The sequence below is a fragment of the Fistularia commersonii genome, chromosome 24 (genome assembly GCF_037954325.1).
Source record: "Fistularia commersonii isolate RoL2024-O1a breed Wild chromosome 24, RoL_Fcom_v1.0, whole genome shotgun sequence".
NCBI classification, from domain to species: Eukaryota; Metazoa; Chordata; class Actinopteri; order Syngnathiformes; family Fistulariidae; genus Fistularia; species Fistularia commersonii.
This window is the reverse complement of record NC_141307.1, coordinates 11,119,618-11,142,506: the sequence shown is the minus strand read 5'-3', so window position 1 is coordinate 11,142,506 and position 22,889 is coordinate 11,119,618. Positions and strand designations below refer to the sequence as shown.

General features: G+C 44.7%; 1 long non-coding RNA gene across 1 annotated transcript in view; it reads left to right on the top strand.

Moving 5' to 3' along the window:
- Positions 1-1,130: 1,130 nt before the first annotated feature.
- The window catches only part of LOC147220505 (uncharacterized), a 37,576-nt gene continuing 15,817 nt past the window's right edge, over positions 1,131-22,889 (top strand). The window contains exons 1-2 of the long non-coding RNA XR_015108066.1: positions 1,131-1,244; positions 1,323-1,476. This is a non-coding gene — a long non-coding RNA (uncharacterized LOC147220505). The remainder of the gene's footprint in view (positions 1,245-1,322; positions 1,477-22,889) is intronic.

Below are 22,889 nucleotides of genomic sequence, written 5' to 3'. Positions count from 1 at the left end.
TTCATTTTACACTAAATATGTGTAAATCAATACGGCTATCGTGTTGCTCTCAATAACTTAAAGCAGGGCGTGATAGGTCGGTGTAAAAAGGGAATTAAGTATTAATAATCAATTAAAAAAACAACGCCAGAACGCAGCGGTTTAAATGTAATAATAAAACGGCTCAGCATGTAAGGTACATCATTCCAAACTACTCTGTGTGTCCCTCAGCCCATCTTTGTTTGCAAATCGTAATACAGGAACTCCTAAAGGGAGATGGAGAGGAATAAATGGAGGATTTTCAGCTTGTTAAACGGAGCATTAGAGGGCTTGTGACTCGAAGTTGTAGGCTATAAAACCCGACAGTTCGGCTGCACTCATGTTTTAGTGTGTTGGCTCATGGGCTGACAGCTTTGCTGTTTGGGTGTCGTTTTGGGCCGTGCCTCAGGGCATGCTTTATACCGCTCATTTGGCACGAGAGCACTTTGAGGGCCAAACAGAGGCAGATTTAGGGAGAGACCGAGCGCCACTCTTTTCTTCGGACCTGTCCGAGTGCTATAAAGCATCCCAGCCGGGGCGCCGTGAAGAACACATATGTAGGTTTTTTTGTGACACCGTTATCTGTTGTGCGGCTCCTCGGCCAGGCGGGAAGCTTTTTCGCGTAACTAATATGCGCGGATTTTAAACGTCCTTTTTTTAAGCACTGGCGTTGTAGTCGAACAGCTTTTGAACTGCTTTATGTAGGTAATAGCAACCCGCTTTGAAATGTAATACAACGGCGAATGCATCCATTCTGCTCGTCTGACAGTCATCGTTTTTAAATGATCTGCACATGGCGGTCATGAAAAAATACATCCCGTGTTTGATACTGTATAAGTACAACATGCCTCCGTGAGCAGTTGATCTCCCAGCAGGATGAGTTATGATAAAGTAACAACAGGCTTTTTAAGTCCCCGTGAAACAGGCGCGTGTTGGGAAAAACGTACCCACCATGCACAGACGTGTGAGACGGTCACGCGTGCTCTTTTTCTCCACGGGATTATTCAGAGAGCGCTTGAATGATCGAGGCTGCGATAATGATGTCCACATGCTTGTATTTTCAAATTTGCATATTTTCAAAGTAGTCCTCTTGTCTGTTTGCCATACGCCAGACCCGGAGCCAGGAGAGGTACATCTGGTTAGGACGGATGAATGGGGAGAGGAAGCAGAAATGAATGGTTGCGCTCCAGAAAAAGCCCATTTTGTCACCGTCTATCAACACATCGGTATACATCTGACACATAAGGCTATCATTTTAAGAAAATCAAACAATCATATACATTTTTTTTTTTTTTCGCGAGCAGAAATCCCGGAATCAAAGAGATGCAACTGTGAGCAACAGTGTCTGAGCAACAATTCCGGATCCCTTAAGCATCCACGCGAGGCATTTGAGGAATCTGGTCTGTCCGGGTGCAGAACAGGCCGCTTTCACGAATGAACAAAACACAGCACAGACAGGCGAGTACATTCAGCAGAGCTTGATGTCGCTAAAGAATGTCCACATGCCTTTGTTTGATTGGTGGAAAAACAAAACAAAAAAAAAAAAAAACATTTGCGGATTTAGACCGCCTGAGGAGCGTGCGGGGGAAAGAAGTCGGAGGTGGGGCTCCGGGAGGGCATCGTGTCGGGTTTTTGCCACCACAGACAGCGGAAATTTCAGAATGGGAATCGCCTCATATAGTCACAATCTCTAAAATGAATAAGACAAGGGGATCCCGTGATAATTGGCACCGCCGTCTTTGCTGATTTGTAATTTAAAAATAAGGACACCCGGTTTGCTTGAACCCTAGCGGAGAAGGTCGGTTCAATAACATCGGCGTGAATGAACGCTTTTAAAAAATAATGACCTCAAATCACCGAATACTATCCCAGATGACTCCGACGTGGGGAGGAGGAAGAACGGTAGGACAGAGAACGAGAGTAAACAAACCTAAAAAGCCACCGGCGAGGATCGAGAGGAATTTCCTCTCCGAGACGATACAGTCATTTGTCATAACTCCTGTCAAAATGATATGTTTCAGTAGTTCCCGATTCCCCATCTGCTGCGTCTGTTCACTACGTGCCTGCGCAAATGTGTGCGGCTCGCCTGCACGCACAAGTTCGCAAACCTGGTCTCATGACATTAATATAAATTAGAAAAACACCGGCGTCTTTATTCCGACGTTGGAAAAATGAAAAAAAAACAAACAAACGTGGTTTTGGATAGATAACATATAAGTCATAACATCAAAATAAATTCAAATGGCGGTATCTTCTTGTGGCGTAGCTGGGAATCATTCCACCGCTTTGATTTTATGAATTAACATCTGTAATGCATGTAGTTTTACTTGCAGTGCAACATAAATATTGCACTAACTAAGCACATTTAAGCAAATACACATATATATGTATACATAAATAACGTATCATCAGTTTTGTGCAACAGAGGTGGAAAATTATGCCGGCGTCATTGGCAACCGAACGTAGAAAGGGTTCAAATTTAAAGACTAAACCCCAAACTCATATCAGAGAATTCGGGCGGGCGGACGACATCGTACCCACAACAGCTTGAACTGTGTGTGTGTGTTTGTTGACGTTCACCCATATCATTATTAACAATATGGGCCTTTGTTTTTGGAGACTATAGTTGGCTTTTTCACAGCCAGGCAGTCTAATATATATATATATGTATATTTAAAAATGTATGTATATATATTCCCTTGATGAGTTTGGGTGCGCTTGTATGTGAGCGAATAGAATATATCCACACACCGTTGCACATTTATGTATATGTGTGTGTGTGTGCGTGTGTGTGTGAGTTTGCGTGCCCTAATTAGCTAAGTCGTATGCACAAATACGCTTTTCCTCTTTGGCTACCATACTTTCCAGCTGTCGAGTGTACGTATAATTGTTTCTGATTTTGTGTGTGTGTGTGTGTGTGTGTGAGTCTTCTAGAGGTTGTGTAGGTTACACAGTGCAGATGTCCCGGGGTTGTTGTCGTGCCAGTAACAAGGGCTTTTGAGGGGCAAATTGGAAGAAGGGACAGCCAGTGGATTGGCAAGTCGGCGGAGGGAAATCCACGCGGACTCGACCCGCGCGAGCGAGAGATGTCGTGCGTAACGGCGCGTCGCCCAATCGGCAGAAAAGGTGTCGACGTTACGTTATTTCCATTATCCGCATTTCCAAACCCAACATGCATGTTCTGCGTCACGCGTGCAGTTTGTGTGCGTTGCAAAACCCGATCTCGGGTGATGTCATGCGCAGCTGTTGCGCGGCTGACGGACAGTTTCCGCACAGAAACATGAGGCCCTATGGTCGAGCTGTCAGGTTGATTGACAGGTGAATGACACCAATGAGAGCCGGCCGTCCCTCCGCTGGGGGGCCAGGCACTGAGTGACAGCCAGTAAGCAGCCAGAAAGAGCGTCTCTGAACCTGAAAGTAATCTTTTCAACTTCTCGCTTCTTTTCTCAGCGACTCCTCGTTCTTTTTTTTTCCCCTCTTCTCCCTGGCCCTCTCTCTCTTTCTCTTGTCCTCACCATCTTTTAAACAAGTCTCCTTTTTTCCTGTTTTTTTTTTTTTTTTTATTTCCTTTCCATGGGCATTTTTCCTCCTCCACTGAGGGCCTCTGTCTCTTTCAGCCGGATCTCCTCCTCCTCCTCCTCCTCCTCCTCCTGGCTCTTTCTCCTTTTCACGCCGCCTGTCACCGCTCTGCTGTTTTTTCACTTTGCCACCGCGGAGCAGCGTGCTCGTGCACGCATGTGTTTGGTGAATCTCGGAGTAAAAACTCCAGTCGTACTTGGACATTTCGCCTTTCGCAATGTGTGCTGGGTGTCCGTTGGTGCCCGGGATGTAAGCAGACCATCCTGCTCTTTGGACAGGCATCTCCGCCCGAGTCCACCCTAACTTACGAAGTCATCGAGCGCAAATTTAAAAACAACGTTTCCGAAGCCCAGCAAGCCTGGCGCCCATCTGATCCCAAGCTGCGCACCCATTGCCCCCGTCACCCTTTGCACCCGCCGACCTCTTACTCCGTGACCGACTGTCCCACGCTCCCTTCGGCCTTTTTCTTTTTTTATTTTACCAACCCCCGGATTTTTTTTTTGCGAGCATTTGTTTCGCACCCCCCCGATCCTCATTCGTATGTATGCGATCTCTTTTAATATTTTTTTTTTTTTTTAAATTTGTTCATCAACTCCTCATCTCATGAAGTCCCTGTCGGTTCCTCACGCTCTCTCCGTCAGTCTACAAGTCTCATTTTTTTGTCGTACCCTCGACGCGTCTGTCCTTTATGCCTGGTGACAAACTCTTAAGGTTTCATTGTTTTAATCTCCGCTCTCTTCCACGGTGACCGGCGTGGATGGCAACCCTTAAAGCGGTATCTTCATCCCAAAATGCGTGACTGCGTTTGCGTGATGCGTCTGTGGGTGCGTTTTAGATTAAGGGTTTGTACACATGAAAGCGTTTTTTTTTTTTTTTTTTCTTTTTCTTTCATCCTCTCGTGGGTTCATTTTTCTTGCCCGAAATAAGGTCGCAGCGATGTTTATCTCACCGACTTAGACAAATAAACCAGAGCCGAGTCGATCTGACGCGCAATCAGTGCAGAGCCTTCCATGATTCGTCCGCTGTTTGTTTATCTTCAATGTTTCCTTTGAACCCCCCCCCCCCACGCCCCAAACAGGCATACACTTGTATAACTCATGGAAAAAAAAAAAAAAAATCAAAAAAAGAGAGAGAGTTAAGGGTGTGTGTGACGGACAAAAATGAGATACGTGGAGAAAACCTGATTAATGTTAGAAAAGGAAGCCGGTGTTCGAGGGGTCATCCGAATTCAGGTCACCGTGAAGTCTTGGTTCTCCTGTGGCTTTGGTTATTCCGGCGCTGCTCGGCTTCCTTTTCGAAAAAACCTGCAGGCGCTATCTTGGAAATCTGACTAAGTGAAGCAGAAGGAAGCTTTTATGTAACTATTTTGCAGTAATTATTTCAATCTTCAAAATGCTCACAATAGCAAAAGACTATGGTCTGCACTTATTGCACTTTATCTTGGCTGCAAGGGGGCCCTCATTATTCTCTGTCAGCCATTACAGCTGAATATCTGAGTAGTGATTTTAATCAAAGGGATAACATCAATTGCTCTGTGGAATGGAAAACAGAATTGTCTAAAGGGAAAGCCTAGCCTATCACTGCTTTAATTGGAATAAATGATAACAAGACACAAGGGCAGGACACGGTCAGAAGTTGACCTTCTGACTGACACCCGGCCCGCCGCCTGATGACCCGCCCGAGGCGGCGGATCCCGACGACGTCCGGTTTAAACACGAAAAAAAAACGTTTTTTTCCATCCCGGGGTCCGCGTGACGTCTACGAGGAAGAAATATCTATGTATATATGTGAAAAATCACATATCAACCCAAGACAAACAGCATCGCCCTGGCAGTCCGAAACTCAAAGCCGTACAATAACATAGACATTCCATAGTACCCATTGAGAGGGCTTGAACTGTTATAAAAATATATACCGCCAAGGGTAAAACAATACCAAATACAAAACTGCAGCATTTGCTATTTTAAATAAAATTAGTCTCGAAATAATCTAAAAAAAAAAAAAAAAAAGATTACGCATTCCAGCGTGGCTGAATTATCCGGTATGAATTGCTAAAGCGGTCAAAAAAATAAAATAACATGCCAATCAGGATGTTTCACTCAGTTTATCCTACTGAGATATTGTTGAAACGTTATTTACACATCATTCCCGTCTGCATCTGTGGTCCTTTTCGACAGCATCTCAACGCTTTCCACTTTCTTGCCCTTTTTCTCTTTTTTTTTTTAAAAGAGGGCAGATGTCTTTGCCGCCGCGTTTTGACAGAGATGGAGCGACTGGCCAGCAGGAAAAAAAAAAACAAAAAACAAGTGTCGGAGTTTCACCATAGTGACAGTCGGCTGCCCCATCTCCCCGAGCTATCAATCTCTGGGGCATTCTAACTATCCGTAATTGGTCATAATAGGATTTAATTGGCTTGAATTGGCTATAATTGGGCGGTTGGCTAATCTGATTGGAGATCAGAAGACTGGGGAGCCTTGTATGGTTTACGAGCGCCTGTTCCCTCGACCCTCCGCCGAACCAAAGATGTGCACATCAAACACACTTTACAACACAGCTGATAGCCACCGAGCATCGCCCCGACATTTAGGAACCAGCGCCGGGAGACGGAACCGTACGCGTTTAAACTTCCCTTTCCTGACGCTTCCGAGTTTATCGGGACTCCGATTAGAAACTTCCTTTGGTTTTTCTTTTAAAAGTGCGTTTACAGCGGTCTCGCAAAGGGCGACCGCGTATCTGACACGCGGGACGGCCTCGGAGAGGAGGATGTGAGATGGCAAGACGGACCATGAGTAAACAGTAATGTAATACGGCGCTAACTCGAACGCCGTTTCCTCGCCAAGATCTGCTGAATTCCAAATTGCGCGTGAAGCTGTCCAGAAGTCATTCTAAATTACGATATCCCGGACGGAGAGGGAAAAGCGACTCCGCGGCATTCTGATCCGGTTTGACGAGGGACTTGGAGAGCGAGCGGGGAGGGGGAAGGGGGTTTGTTTGCGTTGGAGAGAAAAATCGCTCCTGCCCTCTCGTTCTTTCTCTCGCCGTCTTTTGTTCCCGAACTCGGTCCGCCTGGTGGCTTGACAGGCAGATGGGAACGATTATACCGTAATAATAAACCATGGGAGGAAAACCATGGGAGAGACGGAGGGATGACAGAGGAGGAGGAGATCCGCTGAGCGCTCACGGGCCGGCGCACGTGTTCAACCGAACCCGCGGCCGACGCCGACGCCGATCTCCATCACCTTGACGTCTCGGACCTACATCGCGCCGCGGGGGGAGAATACGTAGCTTATTCGCCCGTGATGCTCGGCAGCTTTCCCAGAGATATCCGGATTACATTCGTATAAGTATGCGATCTCACACACTTTCGACGAACCCGTCCTTGTACCGCGTCAGGTGTTTTTTTTTTTTTCGTTTCGCCACGTCAGGCGGCGACGGTAGCCCTATCTCACGCTCTGCCTCCCTTCAGTCGCGGTGTGTTTAACATCTGCCCCAGCAGGCCCGAGCCTTTCGCTCCCTTCTCGGCAGACTTTTTTTTCTTCGATCGCGCCGGAAAAACACGTCTTATCCGCCACCACCGGCTACCACCAGAGATGACCGAAAGGAGAGAGAGAGAGAGAAAGTGCAGGCAAGTTGAAACCATGCCTGCGGGACAGATCTGGCAAAGACATAAAGCACCTGCATGGGAGACGGGTGAATAATGCTGGCATCAAACGGTGAAAAGTCTCTGTTCAAAACCCGGAGAAGTGATTGGGGCTCGGTGAGGAGGGGGTGGGGGGGGTACGAAGGTTGAGTGGGTTAATGTGTAGAGTGTGCTTATGCATGAATATCAGCATATGTGTGTCTTTGCAAGGCAGCTGGCCTATGGATGAGGGAGAGAGCTGTCATCCGAGGTAAAACCCCCCCCTCCGCCTCTAACCTCTCACCCTTCACCCCGGCAGCAGCATAATACGTCTGTTCAGGGATCGGGGTAGGCAAGATTGCTTTCTGCTAACATCAGCGTTTTCTCTGTCCTCCAAATTGCCTTTGAGAGGCCCAGAATGGCATGGAATGCATGTGCTGGTATATTCCGTCACATCCCATCTTTTTTTCTGTGATGGCGGTATGAACACAACCAGAATTGGGTGGATTGTATGGATTGAGGTCGATGTCACGCCGAACCTGAATCGCGTACAAAGGAAAGTCTGGTGCGCCCGGTCAGTGGTAGAATACATTTCCAAGCGCGATTGAAATGGGCAAATAACCGACAGTCGTGTTTATAAAACAGTGGGAGGCTAGCGGAGAGGAAAGCGACGTCGAAATAAAATGGGAAAATTTGGCATTGTGGAAGTCACTGAAGTGTCTTCAGCTGAATCTCATCAAGATCCGGGGTGTTTCCAGAGGAGAGACTCTGAAATGGCCCAGAGGCGACCTTCGCTGCCAACACGACATAAGGAAAGTCAGGTCAGTTGCAAGATACTCCAAAGGTTTTCGCCACCGTTCAACACTGGCCACAGCTGATTTTCAGCCCAGACGTGGCAGAAACCGGGTCGTCCGTCCGCTTCCTTTACCTGGACTCACCTCTGGGCCACCGTGACCTCTTGACCCTCCTCTCAAACCCAGATTTCTTTGGCCTGATTGTCACTTTCTCCATCACCGGTGAACAGTCCTGTACCCTAACAGATGCCGTGTTCCCACTCGATTCCTTTACCAGATTCAGAACCACCCCCGAGATGGACCTGTGGAGGTTCCTGGTCTCCCGGGTTGATGGGCTTACTAAAGGTTATTGTGCCAAATTGCTACGAAAACGGCACAGATGATGTTTACCACACGGGTATACTTGCTAGCAATAGTGAGAAACTTCTGTTTACTGCCTCTGCCTGCAGGGCGAAGCGCATCCCGGACATCCCGGTGTGTGTGTGTGTGTGTGTGTGTGTGAATGCTATCTGGTGCAAAGTGCTTTGAAAGTGCGAGGTGTGAAAGAGTTATAAAACCAGTGACCATTTGCATGAAATTATCAGAAATTCATAGAACTTATTTTGTAGCCGCACCACAGCCGGGTAGGCTTTTTGTTGTTATTTATTTGATGCTAGTTGTAGTCACTTTATTCCTGTATTTTATCTCGTCAAATCAAGAAAAACAAGTGGCGTGACTACACAGGTTTAAGTCGGTATGAGACCGCGTGCAGAAAAAAACTTAAATACTGAAATAATATGCCAAATATGAATGTCCTGCTTTCACGAGGCAAAATACCCGGTGATCAAGAACTTGGTGAAAAACAAGTACATTCTTTACCCAAACCTCACCGAATGTAATTCACAATTTCACCCAATGTCATTGTTTCAACGTGCTTTTGTTAGCGAACCCGACGCCGTTCAGAAACCGCAGCGCTCGCTTTCAACCGCGGCACCCAGAAAAACACACCCAACGTCTCTCTTTTCCTCAAAAAAAAAAAAAAAAAAAAGCACTTCAAGTCTTATTTTCCCTCTCGCTGTCCCAGTGTTGATTTTCCCGAGTATGACATCATTACTGTGTCTGAGTGGGGCTCCTGGATCCTTGTTTAAAAACAGAGGATGAAGATTTTTACACCGGGCCGTTGAGTCATGGTCTGCAAGCGGCGGGTATTTCTGTCACGTCTCTCAACAGGACGCCAATCACCGGGCGAAAAACAAACAAAAAACCGCACCTTCTATTCAGAGCAGGATCCTACAGTCGCTAGATCTCAGAAAGACCAACGACAGGAACGGCGTTTTTTTTTCCTCTTTCTCAGATGAATAGATTACCGATCGGCATGGAGGCGACCAGAAAGGCCAGCTGCACAGTATCAGACAGACACTTCCTGAAACAGGCTTTCCTTCCGGCCCTCGACAGGCCTGGGTTGTGATCAAAGAGCCGGAGGACCGCGGACACCGAAAAGAAACAACGGCTAATCAGACAGTGGACACGCACGCACAAACACACATAATCAACCTCACACTGAGGATAAGGCTGACAAAACTGGGAAACTTGCATGTCATCAGCAGAAACATAAGCCTACAGCCTTTAATCAAGATGGCTAATGCTATTGCCAAGTGTTTTTCAGCTAAACCTGATTTCACAATGACGGCTGCTGTGGATACCGCAAAAACAGCCCGCCGCCGCCATTGTCTGCTTCTAAAGGAATTCTAAAAAAACAAAAACGCGTCTCCCGTTGCCTGATTAGCGTCCCGCCCTGATTGCGCGGTCATCGCCCGACCGTCAGCTGACGTAAACACATTCACGGCGACACGAGATCGTCTTCGCGAGATCTTAGCAGACGGTGCGTTTTGCTTACTCTGACGTAATCCAAAAAAAACCTCGATGTCACAGCTCTGACAGCTCCCTCCGCTTTCGCATTTGCGCCGACCGCCTAGCAACCGGCGTCTGTTTAACAAATACGCGCCCCTTTGGAGTGTCAGTGGGATACTACTGGATTAAGGTGATGGAAAATTTCCACTTTGGATCGCGTTTGATTTGCCGTTTGTCCTTACGGCTCCCCGATGAAGGCTCTTCCTCCTCTGTAATTGTAATTTAAACCTTTTCCTTCAAACTCTCAATCACCCTTTCCCGCCGACTGCCTCGCAATACCGCAGATTTATACACGCTTTCAACAGGGACAGCTAGTGATCACGAAGATGGGACGTGGTCGCGCTGAGAAAAAGACGGTTTATTTATTGTTTTTTTGTAAAGAATCGTGAGGCGAAATGTACGCGATTGCGTAAAAGCCCAGGCGGGTTAAACCGAAGGCGACGGGGATGACAGAAAATAGCGCAGATATCGTTTTCTTTTTTCGAGACGGGGAAGAAAGACGAACGTATCGCAGGTCTGTCTCAGCGGCCGTGAGGTGAGATCCAATCCCTGGTTCCTTCTCCTGTCAGGCTCGGGGACCTGGACACTGTTAACCACCGGAGGCGCACGTACGTGCACGCGGTTTATTTAAGCTCATGGAGTCCTTGTTAGAGCCCTTTTACACCTCTTAGTGCCATTTCCCCAGATCCAAATCTAACATGTCATGAGGCCAGAGGATTAATTGTTAATCTTAACAGCCGTTATTATCTGGGATCATTCTAAATTCTTTCATTCCCGTCTTGCCTGCACATGTGGCCTGTTTGGTTCGACCGCGTGAGGAGATCCAGAACACTCGCCTCCTCCCCAAACTTCACCCTTTCTCTCACAGTCTTTTTTTTTTTTTTTTTTCCTTCCCTTTCTTTCACGTCTCTTCGGAACTCTGTCTCCTCTCCCGAGCTTCCTGGAGCTAATTTTCAAAATGATTTCATGGCCGCAGAATGTCCTAATTGCAGAGAGCTGGTCTCCCCTACGCTGCGGGGCTACTTTTCAGGCCTGGTATGTCAGCATCTGCGTGTGTCTGCAAAAAAAAAAAAAAGGGAGGGAAAATAGGATCCAGGGTGGGTCCCGAGTTTTAAAGTTGCGGAACCTGTCAATTTGACGGACATCCGAGGGACCCGACTGCCCTTGAGCCCCTGACCTCCTTCTCCAGGCATCCTTTGTGCCAACATCTTATTCTGTCTAACAGCCCAGGTGGAAGGGGGAGGGGGTCGAGATGTATGTATATACATGCATGGGAGTGTGTGTGTGTGTGTGTGTGAGTGAGTATGTGCCAAGGGGTGAAATAGAACAGAAGCCCCTTTGCAGCGAAAACCCAAAAGGACAAAATAACACACTTAAACTTTGCTTAGAATGTCTCGGCGAATGCCAAAACACCGGCGTAGGCTTCCTCGCAGGGTGTGCAGATTGCGAAAAATCCAATAGGCAGAATTTCCACAATCATCCTGAGCTCGCAGCTGTCATTCCGAGACACGGCCGTGTATTCTATTTCACTTCGGGAGTAATGCATTTTGCCTTTTGGCTTATGCAATAGTTTACGATCGTTCACGTGTCCTCGGCGCAGCACAATACCGTTTATATACGCTCCTTCTAATTTCACACTTCACACGCTTTCTGTCATCGACTAGGAAAATGGAAAAAAAAAATAAATAAAAAAAAAAAATTAAAAAAAAAAAAAAAAAGGGAAGAAACAGGGCCGCGGCAGCTGATGAAAGCGGAATTGAAAAATGAATAGAGGGTGAGCCGGCGCGGAAGGTGGGGTGGGGGGGGTTCTGTCAATGGTTTTAGCGCTCGGCGCGGAGATGGAAACCAATCACCATGAAAACAGCACAAATCAGCCGACCACGTCGCGAACGCGCACGCGGCGGCGCGGTTGTTTCGCTGTTGCCTGAGATCCGTGCCGTTAAATGAACATGATGGGTTTCCCCGGCCGCTCCAATGTTCCATTAAACACACAGTCAGTTTAACGCACAAACACAAAATCAACACGCCGCAACAACCGCCCCACTGTACGCGGGCCTTTTTCTGCCTCCCATTTTTTTTTCCTCCCCTCCCTTTTTTCTCCTTTTCCCTCCAAACATATCCATGTCAGATGGTTGTGGCAGGGACGAGTGGCCCGTTGGTGGGGTCCTGCGGCGAGGGGAAAGTGGGGCGGTTTGGCTGTCCGCGTCCGTGCATGACAGGAGCGGGGCTGCCTTTACACTGTCCAAACGGGGCGAGACGTCACTCCTGATTAGCCCTTGTGCTGCGCAGGGCCGGGGGGAGTCGGGGGTCTCTGGAAGCCATTACTCAGTGAGTGAGCGAGTACCCCGTCCCCTCCTCTAAACCTTCCATCCCTCCTCCGGCCAGATTTAATCGCTCACAGCTGAGGAGGAGAAGCAAAACCGAGAGAGTCCAGGATCGGTTCGTGAACGAGCGCGATTGTTCGTTTTAACCGATAAGAGGGCTCACACGCTCTGACACACACACACACACACGACGGGGACGCATTTGCCTTGAATGGTGAGGGGGCAGGAACAGGAAATAAAAGAGGAGAAGTGTATAAGCTTCTTTTTTCATAGTGGATTCTAGACGACACACACACACACAACTAAATATATATATATCCGCACGCAGCAGGCTATATCCAACCTCAGCTGGAGCTTGTTATAAACGAGACTGCAGGGCCAGCTTGTCTTTGTCAGAATTCTGATGCCACATGCAAACTGATGGCTGGGACATTTTTTATGTGTGTGTGTGTGTGTGTGTGTGTGTGTGGAGTGGCAAAAAAAAAAAAAAAAAAAAGTGCGTCGGACGCTAAGTGGCGGTGACACGCTGACCCCGGGCCTCCGTGTTTTCCCACCATCGCTCCCTTCCGTTTAGCTGCTACCCGAGAAGCCTGCCGGGTGGGCCGGAGTCGGGAACAGAAACCGAGGCTTTCGTCAAAATGCGGGAAAGAATCAGAAATACGGAAATTTAGATCCGAATCCTTCTTCTGTGATAGATAGTGAAAACGATTACGGATTCGGTCTCTAGTTCCGGGGAGTCCCCGTGCAAGAATGTTGTTCAGTAGCCCTAAAAACACGGATCGCGTATCCAACTTCCCCTCTGCCTCTTATTCACATCCAATTTTATTTCTCAAGAATTTGAGAAAAACATGTGTTTGTAAAAAGGAGACATCTCTCAGCTCACAGCCTCAAAGTGTGACAGCAGATCAGTTTGTCACTTTTTGTCACTGTTTACCAACAGATTTTAATTTTTTTATCAGACCGGTCATATCAGACCGACATCTCTGCACTTTCAAAGTTCACGGGAAAGATCTCGCCATTAAATCCACCAAAATACGGTAGTGGCCATTTTTGCAACTGTGATTCTAGCAATCTTGCAGCAATGAATAAAGTCTTTTTAAAATGAATGAAAAAAAAATAAACCGATAAATGAATTAGCCTGACAGAGCAGGCAGCTAACTAATGTCTGATGCTATTTTATCTATCTATCTATCTATCTATCTATCTATCTATCTATCTATCTATCTATCTATCTATCTATCTATCTATCTATCTATCTATCTATCTATCTATCTATCTATCTATCTATCTATCTATCTATCTATCCATCCATCTATCCATCTATCCATCTATCCATCTATCCATCTATCTATCTATCTATCTATCTATAGGTCTTTAATTATCTGTGTTGTAATCTTTAAAATAGAGAAGCTGCGAATGGTTGGAGTTGAATATGTTTGGAAGGCCCCCTGCACGTCCAGATCAAAACTAATATATACATTTTTAGCAATATAAGGTGTGTATTTCATGCAGCTGTGATTTTCAGGAAGCCCGGGAAAACCAAGCGGAGGTTATATATCGTTACAAATTGAAAATAATAAGGCGGGTTTCTCCGTCGTCCCTCTCGGGGGGGTTCACGGACAGACAGGGTATCAGGCTGCAACGTGACTTACCGGCCAATTAGTGCAGATTTGGAGCGTCGTAACGAGCCTGTGGGGAACAGCGAGCGTTTGATTACAGCACCTAAACCTTCCTGTCGCCCCCAGTCAGCAACACAAATGACTCACTGACAACTCAGCCGCAGCTGGGGGACGCAGGAGTGAAATAACACGGCTCGAATTCGACGGTGTTAAAAACAGCGGGTGCTTTTTTCTTTTTTTTTTCTTTTTTTTTTTTTTTTTAAATCAAACGCACAGACGTCGTTTGTATTTGTTGCGTCCAAAAAAAAAAAAAAGACGAGGGGGTTGAATGCATATTTCGGAACAGGAGATGTTCAAGGGGGAAGAAATATACAATGGATAAGTGGCTGGTTTTCCCCCCCGCCAGCCCGTTCGTGCCCGGGGCTTCATCTAAAATGCATGGCGTGAAAAATCATAATAAACCAAAGGACTGGATTATTTGGCGGTGCTGATTTTCCGGGCTAAACATAAGCCGGGGGTTTATTTGTCTATGCTGTGGTGAATCTGAGGCAATGAGAGGACCGGGTTGAATCGTCCCGGCTTGGATTTTAAACGTCGAGTCAGAAACGCACGCGAAGATTAGATTATTATGGTTTTTAGGCTTTTCATGAGATGAGAAATGGGAAGAAATAGTAAGGATTTTACATGGACAGGCTCAGTAAGTTGTCCGCCGATGCGACCCGAAGTGCTGAAAGGGAACCCTGCTCACGAGGACTAATATGCATAAATATTCTTTACTGTTTGTCTCATATATGAATGTTAAAAAAACACGAAGAATGGTTAATTCTTTAAAAATCCTAATTTATAACTCAGATTTGAACCCAGGGGCACCGCCATTGCTTTTCTGTCACAATGCATGCTGCATTGTTGACGTATGGAGGTCGCTCGTGTAAACATTGGCTTTCCGCTAGCGTTAGCTTTAGCTTGGTACAGTATAAGTGGTAATAATGCCACATCGTGCTGCTTTTGGGTGCAATTTCCGGTCCGACAAAGGGTACCAAAGGGACTCATGCTAGGCTACGTGGCTCCACAGGGGAAAAGAAGAGAAGAAAGGAGTGGGAAATTACTTTTAAACGTACAAAACCTGCAAAAAAGCTGTGTTCTTGACGCTTTTTCTCCAGATCATTTAGCCGAGCTAAGCTAAGAGCTCACGGTGCTGCCAGTTTTAAATGGTCGCGAAAGCCAAACACCGTGCCAATAGTTTTATTCACAAGGAAACAAAAGGTCCTCAGGAAACGAGTGAAGAAAACACCACAGGCGGGAGATGCTGGACGTTCTCCTGAGAGGATGTCAACAACCCGCTACTGCACGAGTAGCATCTCGCGGAGGAAATTGACAGTCAGCACAGCGATCTGTAAGTCGACGGTGAACAGCCGATAACAAAAAGTTGAGAGATATTAGCATAGCAACGCGGTTGCCGTTCGTAGAAACGCCGACTTTGGCGGCTTCTTGCCTCTCCACATCTTTGTTCGTCTCGATTTTGAAGTTCATTTCGGACTCCAGCCATCAGTGTTGCACAGATGACATGTTTTTGCACCGTTGGGAAAAATGATCAGGACTGAGCCTAAGGCCAGTCTCGTGACGTCGCTACCCGGACGGCACTGAGACAACAATGGCGGCCTGCAAGTGAAAAGTTTTCTTTACAGTTTTAAACAAACTAAGATATGTTGAGATGTTTTATTATCGTTTTTATGCAGCCGGTATAAATATTGATCAAATGGGACAATAACGTCTCAGTAAACGGGGGACAGAACAGAATAGAATATTCTTTTAATCGTCCCACAGTGGGGAAATTTCAACCTCTCACAGCAGAAAGTAGACAGTGCAAGAATCAAAAAACTAAAAATAAATAATAAACAGTGTCAACAATATATACAGGACTGTCTCGGAAAATTAGAATATTGCGATAAAGTTCTTTATTTTCTGTAATGCAATTACAAAAACAAAAATGTCATACATTCTGGATTCATTACTATCGCAAGCCTTTTATTATTTTAATATTGCTGATTATGGCTTACATCTTAAGAAAACTCAAAAATCCTATCTCAAAATATTAGAATATCATGAAAAAGTTTTTTTTTTTTTTTTAATTGCATTACAGTAGATAAAGAACTTTATCACAATATTCTAATTTTCAGAGACAGTCCTGTATCGTAGTGAGTCACAAATGTTGGGGTTTATGTCGATGCTCGTTTTCTGGGTGGTTTTGGGGTTGCTGGGAATGATGTAGGAGTGGTTTGGGGTGCAATGAATTCTTTTTACCTGGAATTGAGCAGGAACAGTTAGTTATATTGCAAGTTTGCATTGCAGCTATGGCTCATTAAACAGATGGGTGTTTCCCTGACTAAAACGCTACAATATAAACAGATACGGCTTGTATTAGCAAATTGCACCTAAACAATCTGGCAATATACACTGCTCAAAAAAATAAAGGGAACACTTAAAAAACACATCCTAGATCTAAATGAATGAAATATTCTTATGAAATACTTTGCTCTTTACACAGTTGAATGTGCTGACAAAAAAAATCACACAAAAATGATCAATGGAAATCAAATGTATCAATCCATGGAGGTCTGGATTAGGAATCACACTCAAAATTAAAGTGTAAAAACAAACTCCAGGCTGATCCAACTTTGATGTAATGTCCTTAAAACAAGTCAAAATGAATCTGTGTTGCTTCCTGAGTGGACGCTATGATTTCACACAAGTGTGATTGACTTGGAGTTACATTGTGTTGTTCAAGTGTTCCCTTTATTTTTTTGAGCAGTATATAAACCGTATAAACAAGTGCAAATGTGGGCAAATGGGGTGAAGGAGCTGCTCAGCGTCGCAACGATGTTTTGCATCCCCAACCTCCTCGGCAGTTTGATGGTCTTCTGCCGCTGATAGGCCGCGGACTATTTCAAAGAAAATGGCCGATGCCACAACGGTGTGGAAATCTAAAGACTCAACCCGGCCACCTCCAATGTCATCGCGCTCGGCTCCGATCCCGGCGTTCAACGGGAACCAAAGGACCCCGTTGATGCCAATATTATCTTCGGTGTCAGCTCGGATCTGCCGTCGGCTTTTTCCTAATGCACAGTGACAGGAGCCTCGCTGGGAGAACCGGCTCCGTCCTCTGATCGGGCAGACAGATGGACAGCTCAGCAGCGGGGGGCGGCTGGGCGGGGGACCCGATATCAGTGTCAGCAATCAGATATCGCCCTCTGAGAGCTTGTTTATGTGTGTGTGCGCGCGGTAAAGCGAAAGACCACAGTGCTAAGTGATTGTCGAGAGCATATGTGCTGACTGTGGCTGGAGTGTGTGTTGAAATGAAGATTAATGAACGAGAGACCCGGACGCATGCATGTGTGCGGGAGACGGCGGGTCAGCAGAAGCGCGTGTCAAAAGAGCGCCCGAACTTGAGCTGGCGTGCCCGCAGCGCCGGTTTGAGTGCGGCCCGGTTGCGTCTTTTTACGTTTTCATCACCTCTCGTACAACATCTGCGGGGCGCCGAGTGACATGGGAGAAAAAAAAACCCACAAAGGTTCACTGTAACCACGCAACTCGACAAGTTCGGAGCGCCTCTCGCGAGTCTCGGCTCTTCACGAGTTCGAATATACATATTTGAGAGAAATAAGAAAAATAATATAAATTTTTTCGCAACGCCTTTCAGCACCGGAGAATTAACAGGCGACCTCGGATTTAAACCGAAAATCATTCCCGTTTATGCAGAGCCTTTAGGTAAATCCGGTAAATTGGAGCAAGATGAATTCACGCCGAACTTTTCCCACAAAGGTTTGTTTGCAAGAGATTCGGGATTTCAGTCCTTTTAAAAGTAAAACATTGAGATGTAAGGATTCAAGGATTTTTATTGTCATTCCACGCTGAGAGAATGGAACCAGACTAGTTTCCCGAGGCCCAGTAGAAAGCCAGCAGCAGAAATACAGATATAGATATATGCAATAAGTTGTGTGTGAGATTTGCACTGTAGACGGAAAATAAAATAAAATGAAATAAAATAAAATAAGATTAAATTAAAATAAAATAAAAAAATAAAATAAAATAAAATAGAATAAAATGAAATAAAATAAAATAAAATAAAATAAAATAAAATAAAATAAAATAAAATAAAACTAAATAAAATAAAAAATTAATAAGAGCATTATAGAGGAAATAATGCAAGATGAACATCTTGGATGGGACAGTTTTTTGAATGCCTTCCGTCATCCAGGGCAGCCCCCCGCACGTCAAACCAGTGTAGTTCAATGAAACGGCGCTGTAATAAATCCCCAGATCCGGGAAGAATCCACTTTACGGTTTTGTTTTAGAAAAGTGTTGATTTACTGTCATGGAAATTTTGACACTGTTATTTAGAACTCTGTTGATCTCTAGTGGTATTTCTTTTATGTATCCCATTAACATGAATTAGGGTTGACAAAATATTAAGAACTGCTCTTGGAAAGTTGGCAAGTGGTGCATGTTATCCAAAGCGGTTTCTTTTTTTTAACGTATTCACTTGTTCAAACACACTCTAACGCCAATGGCAGCAGGACTGGACAAACCATCAGGAGCGTTTGGGGTTGGAGTAAAGAGAGGCTGGGAAATAACCGTCATTCCTAAATGATCTGTCGCATCTCTAGATCAGGGCTGCTAAATACATCGTTCGCGATCTACCGATCGATCGCAAAAGTAGCCTGGGGAGATTGCAAGGGATTCTGCAAAAGTCTAGCAAGCTAGCGAGTTACCGAGTTATCCTCTAATTTATTTCTTTTAAACTTCAGAAAGGGTATTAAAATGCGTGGTGGAGCTGGACCAAGTAAGAAGCCAAAAACGTATCACTTCCATCGCGAGTGGGAGGAAGCGAGCTGAGGAGGGGAAGGGTGAAGGAACTAAAATGGCAGTTGTTCACTTAGTTATGTGAGTTAGCCTTTTCTCCCAATATTTCTCCGCAATATGGGTTTATACAGTTACATTACATTACATTACATTGCGTTTGGCAGACGCTTTCATCCAAAGTGACTTACAATAGAGGACATAAGGACTGCAAATACACTTGCAAATACACGATGCACAGGAAATATACAGAACAGTAAGCTTGGGTTAGTGATTTTTTTTTTTTTTTTGACAAAGACATACACAAACGTACACACACACACACACACACTGCATAGCCTAACTTGCTGCCTAACGTGATCTGGGGCGTCAGCGCAGTAAAAAGTCCTGAAAGAGAACAGTTTTTACCTGTTTCTTGAAGGTTGAGAGGGATGATGCTAGTCTTGTTGCTTCCGGAAGTTTGTTCCACCACCGAGGTAGTAGAACTGAGAACAGTTTTGCCTGAGATCACTTAGAGCGAGCAAAAGGTACTGCTAGTAGGTTTGTAAAAAATTCAGTTTTGCAAGGTGCGCCAACATATATTGTACACAGTGACGTGCGGTGAGGTTCATGGCTGGTGAGGCACTGACGTCATCAGTCAGATTTACAAACATATGAACTCCACGGAGTAGCTTATTCACCGTTTTATTGGGAGCAGTTAACGTGTTTTGTTAAAAATATCATATCAGCATTCTTTACATATACAAACTGTAACATTGAAAAAGCACCTTAAAAAAAAAACGTTATTATATCTTACGTTTACTTGTAAATGAAGTCCATGCGCTGCTTAGCGGTTTTCCTTTAGCTTAGCATCGTGGATGCTGATGTTGAGTCTTTGCTGTTCATTCAAAGCCAAATCTATCCTGGACATCCCGAATGTTTTTAGTGCGATTTGACTTTGAATGCAAGTGGCCGACCGCTCATATTTGATAGTCAGACGTTAAGAAAAGAATGCAGGAAAAGCAGAAAAGGCCCTTTCTTACTGGACATCCACACAGCCAGCGCTTTCGTGTGAAGTACTCCGTTTGAAAAGACCGAGTCTTCCGTCTCCTAGTCTGAAGCAAATCCGTTAGCGCCGGCGTCTGTCTTCCCTTACTTATTATCTCCTGCTTAGAAAATTCTTTCAGTTTAGCTATGTAATCCTCCATTTTGAAAATAAAGCCAAGCATGAGGAAAACATAACTGGATGGCTGCACTTGACTTGCTAACTGTTTACTGTAGCTTGCTAATGCTAATTCTATTATTCTTTAGCCGAGTAGTATAAAGGATCCCTGGGATCAGCGGCGCCCCCTACCATGAGGCACCGTCACTGCGTGCCTCACTTAGCGTGTCTTCGCTGCCGCTTTACGATTGCTCGGCACAGAAACGCGTTACAGTTGATGACGAAATAAATATACACGTCAGCTAAACTATGAAAATTTAGTTCATATATTAGTGCTTAAAGTGTTTAAAAATTTTAATAGTGACATCCACAGAGACAGCAATACGGTCTCAGCCGCATAGCATGGCAGTGCAGTTATTGCGCAATCCATAGCGGACTCCGCTGGCTGCCGCGTCCCCGTATGTCTTTTCTTCATATTTAAAATATATTTTTTTTAAGCGATTTGGTAAAAAAAACGACTAAAAATTGTGAAGTTAGGTGGAAATAACTTTATAGTACAAATCACTGAATAAATAGAACCATTCCAATTATTTTTTCATTTTACATTCTTTTCTTTCCATGGTGCCAGGTGAGGCCCGGCCTCACCTGCCTCTACTGACTGCACCTCACTGATTGCACATAAAGAATTCTCAATATATTTATAAAGAAATGTTTTGCATTTTTATAGTAAGCGAGTCATATTGACATTTTAGCTCGCATGCAGAAAAAGCGTGTGCATCCATGCTCTCGATCAAATCATAGATTCTTCTGTTTTCATCAAACTTAGTTGTTTTCATACAGTCATTCATATAGAGACATGCAACATTTAAGCCTCTCACTCTCCCGTACTTTTGAGTATCACCCCATTTTTGATTTGCTGAATGAATTGAAATTGTTTGTTTTCAGCGGGGATGTATTTATTGCATGTTTAAAATAGTCACTTGTGCCGTAAGCAGGTGATGGTAAATTTCTAAAAAAGCTAATTAGCATAATAGCATTTAATAACAATAAGGACGGAGAATGTTTAAAGAGAAACAGGACCTGGTATTTGGGGAAATTGGGAAAAAGAGATGTTCTGGAGCTTTCAAGGGCCGCTGAGCGAAAACCATTACTCGTGGAAATTTGAGTTTTCGACGGGCCGTCTCGGCTTTCCTCATCCCGTCACTCAAAGTGATAAAACCCTCTTTCAGTCACTCGCCAGTAACCCGTGAATTTGAATGCGTTTGAATATGTCCATTAAACTCCGTCTTTCCATGTTTCCGCCCTAAAGCTGCAGATTGATTCGTCCGTTCAAGATTAGGCTCCAGACCAGATTCAAGAAAAGGGGACGGTAACCAAAACAGTGAGGCTGAGCTCGTGAAATAGCCGGATGAGGCTGTAAAAACTAGAGAGACTTTGTATAGAATGACAAGGAGCTTTGGAAGCTGCATCAGTGACTTTGAGTATTAAAATACTTGGAAATTCTTTTTGTTATCTGGCAACTGGACTTGAATTTGGACTGAAGGAATTCAAGTCCAGTTGCCACAACAAGATTTCAGTCAGATTTACAAACATATGAACCCTACAGAGTAGCTTATTCACCATTTTATTGGCAGCAGTTGACGTGTTTTGTTTAAAATATCATATCATATTCAACTAGTAGCATAGAACAAAAGCACATAGAAGAAAAGGTTATTATCTCTTACCTTTACTTATAAATGAAGTCCACGCCTCGCTCCTTCTGAAGCGTCGATAACTTGCTTGCAGAAGTCGTTCATTTCTATCTTCAGTTTTAAAAGTCTCTCTGTCTCAATGGAAAACACTGCCAGTGAAGACGGTCGTCCTCGATCGGTCCTTTGCCGACTTTATGTTTTGAATATTTTCGGTGCCGAGAACGAGCGCTCCGCCGATGCTGTCGTGGCCAGAACGGTGACCATCGGCCGGAGCAACTTTGTCGCTTCAGGCACAGTTTGAATGACATCCTTCTGGGCCAAAAAGTTGAGAAGCTGCCCTGGAGATTTACATTCATCTCTCACCGTTTGTGAGCCATACGGCCTGATAAGATCTCCAAAAAATACCCTACCATGAGGCACCGTCACTGCGTGCCTCACTTAATAAGTTGTTGATGAAAAACATTAGACACATCAGGTAAACTATGGAAATTTAGTTCATATATTAAAGGTCTTTTTTTAATCATGACATCCACAGAGACAGCAATACGGTCTCAGTGCATCGCATGCTTGCACAGTTAGCAGAATCATTGTGCAATCCATAGTGGGCTCAGCTGGTTGCCGCGTCGACGCACTTCTCTTCTTCATATTTGAACGGTGAATGTGAATTTTTTAGCGATTTTGAAAAAAAAAGTAACTAGAAAATGCTGAAGCTACGAGGAAAATAACTTTATAGTACAAATCACTGAATAGATATAACCATTTAATTTATTTTTTCATTTTGCATTTTTTTCTTTCCATGATGACAGGTGAGGCTCGGCCTCCCCCTGCCTCTACTGACTGCACGTCACTGCAGGAGATAAACAGTTGAACCCTGACTTTTGAGTGAATCAGCTCACACATTTCCTGAGATACCAGCCGTTGCTCTTTCGATTTTGTTTCCATTATAATGCAAGGTTGAGGACTGGCATTCGCTATGTTGCTAAATTAAGTTAGTGATAAAGTGTAGCATGTTACATTTAGCTATTTATTGCAGCATTGTGTAGCAAGTAAGTTAGGTTGAGCAATAGAGCACAAAATCTACTCCAATCTCCTACGCTGCAGTTGGCGGTAGTATTAGTATGTATTATTTATTTCTAAAGTTCATTATTCTTATTTAAAAACACACAAAAAAACCCCAGCTGGAATGGATCAGCAGTGTATCAAATCATTTGAATGGGATCACAGAAAGTATTAAACTCATAAGTCAGGGTATTAGCGTATGTTAAATCAGGTCGGGATGCAAACACTGGGCCAGAGGGTCTGTAAATTAAAACTCGACAAGAAGGATTTAAAAGAACAATTTGAACAATTCCGAGAT